Genomic DNA, 8,469 nt, shown 5'->3' on the forward strand with positions numbered 1-8,469 from the left:
GGCCCGGAGCGTCCCTGATCGGCTCGCCGGCGGACCGGGAAGTTGGAGCTTAAACACGACCCAATAGTAAAAGTGTCTTAGAGAAGCGAAACGACGGGCCGGAGGCCGCAGGCCGCAGGCCCGTCGTGAGCTTCTCAAGACACTTTTACTATTGGGTCGTGTTTAAGCTCCAACTTCCCCACAACCCCCACAGTAACTACGCGGAGGGCCGAAGGCCCGGAGCGTGTCTGAGAGGCTCCCAAGCACGCGAAGGCCGCAGGCCGAGCTGCGGGCAGAGTGCTCCCAAGCACGCGAAGGCCGCAGGCCGAGCTGCGTACAGACTGTGCTCCCAAGCAAAACAATAACAAAAAGTATCTAAATAAGCGAAGCGGCGGGCCGAAGGCCCGACGCGGAGCTTCGAAACCCAGCGAAGGCCGAAGGCCGAGCTCCGCGTAGGGCCGAAGGCCCGGAGCGTCCCTGATCGGCTCGCCGGCGGACCGGGAAGTTGGAGCTTAAACACGACCCAATAGTAAAAGTGTCTTAGAGAAGCGAAACGACGGGCCGGAGGCCGCAGGCCGCAGGCCCGTCGTGAGCTTCTCAAGACACTTTTACTATTGGGTCGTGTTTAAGCTCCAACTTCCCTACAACCCCCACAGTAACTACGCGGAGGGCCGAAGGCCCGGAGCGTGTCTGAGAGGCTCCCAAGCACGCGAAGGCCGCAGGCCGAGCTGCGGGCAGAGTGCTCCCAAGCACGCGAAGGCCGCAGGCCGAGCTGCGTACAGACTGTGCTCCCAAGCAAAACAATAACAAAAAGTATCTTAACAAGCGAAGCGGCGGGCCGAAGGCCCGACGCGGAGCTTCGAAACCCAGCGAAGGCCGAAGGCCGAGCTCCGCGTAGGGCCGAAGGCCCGGAGCGTCCCTGATCGGCTCGCCGGCGGACCGGGAAGTTGGAGCTTAAACACGACCCAATAGTAAAAGTGTCTTAGAGAAGCGAAACGACGGGCCGGAGGCCGCAGGCCGCAGGCCCGTCGTGAGCTTCTCAAGACACTTTTACTATTGGGTCGTGTTTAAGCTCCAACTTCCCTACAACCCCCACAGTAACTACGCGGAGGGCCGAAGGCCCGGAGCGTGTCTGACAGGCTCCCAAGCACGCGAGGCCGCAGGCCGAGCTGCGGGCAGAGAGTGCTCCCAAGCACGCAAAGGCTAAAGCAAAAAAGCAAACAAGCAAAGCAAAAATCAAAAAGCAAAGCATAGCTCAAAAAAAAAAGCAAAAAAGCAAAACAAAAAAAAAGCAAAAAGCAAAAGCAAAAAAAAAAAAAAGCAAAAAAAAACAAAAAAAACAAAAAAAACACCGCGGGGCCCTCGGGCCCCGCGCACCTTTAAAAAACTAGTCTATATAATATAAAGCTACAACCCGACTGACATTTTTCAAAAAATAGGCAGAAGGGGGATTTGAAGGTGGCAGTGTTTGGTGTGGTCGTATAGAGTTTGGTCCTGCGACCCCGGATAGATCAGACCGTCGGTCTACCGGTTCCGGGTAAAAAAATGTTGGACGGCCTGGCCAAACGGCTGGAGTTAGCCGGGGAGTGTTCGACCAAATGTCATAGAGGACCCTGGGCAGTTTTTGACGCCGCCATTTTTTTTTCAAAATGGCCGACTTTTTTTTTGACGATTTTTCAAGTTTGTCGTAGAGAGCTCAAATTTTGGTCATAGAATCTCCAAGTGGCCTTGATTCGAATGAAATAAAAAAAAATGAAAAGTGCTACAAATGTGGGAAAACTGGCCACTTTTATTTTGTATGGCAACTTTTAAACCGTAAGAGATAGCCGGGGGTGCTCGACCAAATGTCATACAGGTATCCGAGTAGAAAAAAGTTGCATTAAAAAAAAATTCAAAATGGCCGACTTTTTTTTTTTGAAAATTTTCAAAATGGTCCTAGCGCGCTGAGATTTGGCACACGGGTGGAAGGTCGCCCCAAGATTTATATTCAAAAAGAAAATTTTGAAAAATTCAAAATGGCGGCCTTTGAGGGCCAATTGAAATTTGAATGGAGGTTTTTCTTTTAATTACCATAGCTCCGTAACGGTACAAAGAAGTGAAAAGTGCTCAAACAAATGTTATACAGTCACCCGAGGTCCATCGAATGGCATTAAAAAAAAATCAAAATGGCCGACTTTTTTTTTTGAAAAATTTCAAAATGGTCCGAGCGCGCTGAAATTTTGCACACGGGTAGACAGCCACCCCAAGATTAGTATACAAAAAGAAAATTTTGAAAAATTCAAAATGGCGCCCTTTGAAGGCCAATTGAAATTTGTATGGAGGTCCTTTTTTTAAATCCCCATAGCTCCGTAACGGTAGGGAAAAGGTTAATAGTGCTTGAACTAATGTTGTACAGTTATCTGAGGTCCATCGAATGGCATTTACAAAATTTCAAAATGGCCGACTTTGAAATTTTTTTTTTTTTTATTTTCGGTCCGAGCGCGTTCAAATTTGGCACGTGGTAAGAACGGGGGCCAAAAATAGAAATGAGAAAAAAAAATTTGGAAAAGTCAAAAACGGTGGCGAGAGGGGACAAAGTCAAATTTCCCTACCAGTTTGTATGGAGGTTTTTTTTTAAATCCCCATAGCTCCGTAACGGTAGGAAAAAGGTTAATAGTGCTTAAACTAATGTTGTACAGTTATCTGAGGTCCATCGAATGGCATTTACAAAATTTCAAAATGGCCGACTTTGAAATTTTTTTTTTTTTTTTCGGTCCGAGCGCGTTCAAATTTGGCACGTGGTAAGAGCGGGGGCCAAAAATAGAAATGAGAAAAAAAAATTTTTGGAAAAGTCAAAAACGGCGGCGAGAGGGGACAAAGTCAAATTTCCCTACCAGCCTGAGGGAGCGTTCCAGCCCGACGGTCATTGCTCCGGTCCAAGTTCCGAGCTGCGTACAGACAGTGCTCCCAAGCAAGAAAATATAAGTAAAAGTGTCTAAAAAGCGACGCGGCGGGCCGGAGGCCGCAGGCCGGAGGTCCAACTTCCCTACAAATCCTACAATCCCCACAGTAACTACGCGGAGGGCCGAAGGCCCGGAGCGTGTCTGACAGGCTCCCAAGTACGCGAAGGCCGCAGGCCGAGCTGCGGGCAGAGTGCTCCCAAGCACGCGAAGGCCGCAGGCCGAGCTGCGTGCAGACTGTGCTCCCAAGAAAACAATAACAAAAAGTATCTAAATAAGCGAAGCGGCGGGCCAAAGGCCCGACGCGGAGCTTCGAAACCCAGCGAAGGCCGAAGGCCGAGCTCCGCGTAGGGCCGAAGGCCCGGAGCGTCCCTGATCGGCTCGCCGGCGGACCGGGAAGTTGGAGCTTAAACACGACCCAATAGTAAAAGTGTCTTAGAGAAGCGAAACGACGGGCCGGAGGCCGCAGGCCGCAGGCCCGTCGTGAGCTTCTCAAGACACTTTTACTATTGGGTCGTGTTTAAGCTCCAACTTCCCTACAACCCCCACAGTAACTACGCGGAGGGCCGAAGGCCCGGAGCGTGTCTGAGAGGCTCCCAAGCACGCGAAGGCCGCAGGCCGAGCTGCGGGCAGAGTGCTCCCAAGCACGCGAAGGCCGCAGGCCGAGCTGCGTACAGACTGTGCTCCCAAGCAGAACAATAATCAAAAAGTATCTAAAAAGCGAAGCGGCGGGCCGAAGGCCCGACGCGGAGCTTCGAAACCCAACCCAGCGAAGGCCGAAGGCCGAGCTCCGCGTAGGGCCGAAGGCCCGGAGCGTCCCTGATCGGCTCGCCGGCGGACCGGGAAGTTGGAGCTTAAACACGACCCAATAGTAAAAGTGTCTTAGAGAAGCGAAACGACGGGCCGGAGGCCGCAGGCCGCAGGCCCGTCGTGAGCTTCTCAAGACACTTTTACTATTGGGTCGTGTTTAAGCTCCAACTTCCCTACAACCCCCACAGTAACTACGCGGAGGGCCGAAGGCCCGGAGCGTGTCTGACAGGCTCCCAAGCACGCGAGGCCGCAGGCCGAGCTGCGGGCAGAGAGTGCTCCCAAGCACGCAAAGGCTAAAGCAAAAAAGCAAACAAGCAAAGCAATAAATCAAACAAGCAAAGCAAAAAAAAAAAGCAAAAAAAAGCAAAAAAAAAAAAAACAAAAAAAAAAAAAACAAAAAGCAAAGCAAAAAAAAAAAAAAAAAAAAAAAAAAAGAAAGACCGCGGGGCCCTCGGGCCCCGCGCACCTTTAAAAAACTAGTCTATATAATATAAAGCTACAACCCGACTGACATTTTTCAAAAAATAGGCAGAAGGGGGATTTGAAGGTGGCAGTGTTTGGTGTGGTCGTATAGAGTTTGGTCCTGCGACCCCGGATAGATCAGACCGTCGGTCTACCGGTTCCGGGTAAAAAAATGTTGGACGGCCTGGCCAAACGGCTGGAGTTAGCCGGGGAGTGTTCGACCAAATGTCATAGAGGACCCTGGGCAGTTTTTGACGCCGCCATTTTTTTTTCAAAATGGCCGACTTTTTTTTTGACAATTTTTCAAATTTATCGTAGAGAGCTCAAATTTTGGTCGTAGAATCTCCAAGCGGCCTTGATTCGAATGAAATAAAAAAAAATTGAAAAGTGCTACAAATGTGGGAAAACTGGCCACTTTTATTTTGTATGGCAACTTTTAAACCGTAAGAGATAGCCGGGGGTGCTCGACCAAATGTCATACAGGTATCCGAGTAGAAAAAAGTTGCATTAAAAAAAAATCAAAATGGCCGACTTTTTTTTTTTTTTTTTTTTCAAAATGGTCCTAGCGCGCTGAGATTTGGCACACGGGTGGACGGTCGCGCTAAGATTAGTATTCAAAAAGAAAATTTTGAAAAATTCAAAATGGCGGCCTTTGAGGGCCAATTGAAATTTGAATGGAGGTTTTTCTTTTAATTACCATAGCTCCGTAACGGTACAAAGAAGTGAAAAGTGCTCAAACAAATGTTATACAGTCACCCGAGGTCCATCGAATGGCATTAAAAAAAAATCAAAATGGCCGACTTTTTTTTTTTGAAAAATTTCAAAATGGTCCGAGCGCGCTGAAATTTTGCACACGGGTAGACAGCCACCCCAAGATTAGTATACAAAAAGAAAATTTTGAAAAATTCAAAATGGCGCCCTTTGAAGGCCAATTGAAATTTGTATGGAGGTCCTTTTTTTAAATCCCCATAGCTCCGTAACGGTAGGGAAAAGGTTAATAGTGCTTGAACTAATGTTGTACAGTTATCTGAGGTCCATCGAATGGCATTTACAAAATTTCAAAATGGCCGACTTTGAAATTTTTTTTTTTATTTTCGGTCCGAGCGCGTTCAAATTTGGCACGTGGTAAGAACGGGGGCCAAAAATAGAAATGAGAAAAAAAAAATTTGGAAAAGTCAAAAACGGTGGCGAGAGGGGACAAAGTCAAATTTCCCTACCAGTTTGTATGGAGGTTTTTTTTTAAATCCCCATAGCTCCGTAACGGTAGGAAAAAGGTTAATAGTGCTTAAACTAATGTTGTACAGTTATCTGAGGTCCATCGAATGGCATTTACAAAATTTCAAAATGGCCGACTTTGAAATTTTTTTTTTTATTTTCGGTCCGAGCGCGTTCAAATTTGGCACGTGGTAAGAGCGGGGGCCAAAAATAGAAATGAGAAAAAAAATTTTTGGAAAAGTCAAAAACGGCGGCGAGAGGGGACAAAGTCAAATTTCCCTACCAGCCTGAGGGAGCGTTCTACAGCCCGACGGTCATTGCTCCGGTCCAAGTTCCGAGCTGCGTACAGACAGTGCTCCCAAGCAAGAAAATATAAGTAAAAGTGTCTAAAAAGCGACGCGGCGGGCCGGAGGCCGCAGGCCGGAGGTCCAACTTCCCTACAAATCCTACAATCCAATCCCCACAGTAACTACGCGGAGGGCCGAAGGCCCGGAGCGTGTCTGACAGGCTCCCAAGTACGCGAAGGCCGCAGGCCGAGCTGCGGGCAGAGTGCTCCCAAGCACGCGAAGGCCGCAGGCCGAGCTGCGTGCAGACTGTGCTCCCAAGAAAACAATAACAAAAAGTATCTAAATAAGCGAAGCGGCGGGCCAAAGGCCCGACGCGGAGCTTCGAAACCCAGCGAAGGCCGAAGGCCGAGCTCCGCGTAGGGCCGAAGGCCCGGAGCGTCCCTGATCGGCTCGCCGGCGGACCGGGAAGTTGGAGCTTAAACACGACCCAATAGTAAAAGTGTCTTAGAGAAGCGAAACGACGGGCCGGAGGCCGCAGGCCGCAGGCCCGTCGTGAGCTTCTCAAGACACTTTTACTATTGGGTCGTGTTTAAGCTCCAACTTCCCTACAACCCCCACAGTAACTACGCGGAGGGCCGAAGGCCCGGAGCGTGTCTGACAGGCTCCCAAGCACGCGAAGGCCGCAGGCCGAGCTGCGGGCAGAGTGCTCCCAAGCACGCGAAGGCCGCAGGCCGAGCTGCGTACAGACTGTGCTCCCAAGCAAAACAATAACAAAAAGTATCTTAACAAGCGAAGCGGCGGGCCGAAGGCCCGACGCGGAGCTTCGAAACCCAGCGAAGGCCGAAGGCCGAGCTCCGCGTAGGGCCGAAGGCCCGGAGCGTCCCTGATCGGCTCGCCGGCGGACCGGGAAGTTGGAGCTTAAACACGACCCAATAGTAAAAGTGTCTTAGAGAAGCGAAACGACGGGCCGGAGGCCGCAGGCCGCAGGCCCGTCGTGAGCTTCTCAAGACACTTTTACTATTGGGTCGTGTTTAAGCTCCAACTTCCCTACAACCCCACAGTAACTACGCGGAGGGCCGAAGGCCCGGAGCGTGTCTGACAGGCTCCCAAGCACGCGAAGGCCGCAGGCCGAGCTGCGGGCAGAGAGTGCTCCCAAGCACACAAAGGCTAAAGCAAAAAAGCAAACAAGCAAAGCAAAAAAACAAACAAGCTAAGCAAAAAACAAAAAAGCAAAAAAAGCAAAGCAAAAAAACAAACAAGCAAAGCAAAAAAAAAAAAAAAAAAGCAAAAAGCAAAAAAAGACCGCGGGGCCCTCGGGCCCCGCGCACCTTTAAAAAACTAGTCTATATAATATAAAGCTACAACCCGACTGACATTTTTCCAAAAATAGGCAGAAGGGGGATTTGAAGGTGGCAGTGTTTGGTGTGGTCGTATAGAGTTTGGTCCTGCGACCCCGGATAGATCAGACCGTCGGTCTACCGGTTCCGGGTAAAAAAATGTTGGACGGCCTGGCCAAACGGCTGGAGTTAGCCGGGGAGTGTTCGACCAAATGTCATAGAGGACCCTGGGCAGTTTTTGACGCCGCCATTTTTTTTTCAAAATGGCCGACTTTTTTTTTTTGACGATTTTTCAAATTTATCGTGGAGTGCTCAAATTTTGGTCGTAGAATCTCCAAGCGGCCTTGATTCGAATGAAATAAAAAAAAATTGAAAAGTGCTACAAATGTGGGAAAACTGGCCACTTTTATTTTGTATGGCAACTTTTAAACCGTAAGAGATAGCCGGGGGTGCTCGACCAAATGTCATACAGGTATCCGAGTAGAAAAAAGTTGCATTAAAAAAAAATCAAAATGGCCGACTTTTTTTTTTTGAAAATTTTCAAAATGGTCCTAGCGCGCTGAGATTTGGCACACGGGTGGACGGTCGCGCTAAGATTAGTATTCAAAAAGAAAATTTTGAAAAATTCAAAATGGCGGCCTTTGAGGGCCAATTGAAATTTGAATGGAGGTTTTTCTTTTAATTACCATAGCTCCGTAACGGTACAAAGAAGTGAAAAGTGCTCAAACAAATGTTATACAGTCACCCGAGGTCCATCGAATGGCATTAAAAAAAAATCAAAATGGCCGACTTTTTTTTTGAAAAATTTCAAAATGGTCCGAGCGCGCTGAAATTTTGCACACGGGTAGACAGCCACCCCAAGATTAGTATACAAAAAGAAAATTTTGAAAAATTCAAAATGGCGCCCTTTGAAGGCCAATTGAAATTTGTATGGAGGTCCTTTTTTTAAATCCCCATAGCTCCGTAACGGTAGGGAAAAGGTTAATAGTGCTTGAACTAATGTTGTACAGTTATCTGAGGTCCATCGAATGGCATTTACAAAATTTCAAAATGGCCGACTTTGAAATTTTTTTTTTTTATTTTCGGTCCGAGCGCGTTCAAATTTGGCACGTGGTAAGAACGGGGGCCAAAAATAGAAATGAGAAAAAAAAATTTGGAAAAGTCAAAAACGGTGGCGAGAGGGGACAAAGTCAAATTTCCCTACCAGTTTGTATGGAGGTTTTTTTTTAAATCCCCATAGCTCCGTAACGGTAGGAAAAAGGTTAATAGTGCTTAAACTAATGTTGTACAGTTATCTGAGGTCCATCGAATGGCATTTACAAAATTTCAAAATGGCCGACTTTGAAATTTTTTTTTTTTTTCGGTCCGAGCGCGTTCAAATTTGGCACGTGGTAAGAGCGGGGGCCAAAAATAGAAATGAGAAAAAAAATTTTGGAAAAG

The sequence above is a fragment of the Leguminivora glycinivorella genome, chromosome 9 (genome assembly GCF_023078275.1).
Source record: "Leguminivora glycinivorella isolate SPB_JAAS2020 chromosome 9, LegGlyc_1.1, whole genome shotgun sequence".
In the NCBI taxonomy this organism is placed as follows: Eukaryota; Metazoa; Arthropoda; class Insecta; order Lepidoptera; family Tortricidae; genus Leguminivora; species Leguminivora glycinivorella.